Below are 216 nucleotides of genomic sequence, written 5' to 3'. Positions count from 1 at the left end.
TGAGGGGAAAAAAAGAAGTGAAAAAAGAGCAATTCAAGGGCCCCTGTACATACACCTGCACGCCCCTGTACATACACCTGAACGCAGTACGGTGCACATAAACACAAATTAAATATTTCGTTCATTTGCTTTTATTTCTGCGTTTTCGATCTTCAACTGGTGGCCTTTTTGGCCACTTTCTTTGCCCTTGTTTTGCTGTTGTTCTTTTATTCTTTA

This window comes from Eimeria tenella, genomic scaffold (assembly GCF_000499545.2).
Source record: "Eimeria tenella Houghton genomic scaffold, Eth_scaff1791, whole genome shotgun sequence".
NCBI lineage: Eukaryota > Apicomplexa > Conoidasida > Eucoccidiorida > Eimeriidae > Eimeria > Eimeria tenella.
This window is presented reverse-complemented; position numbering follows the sequence as displayed.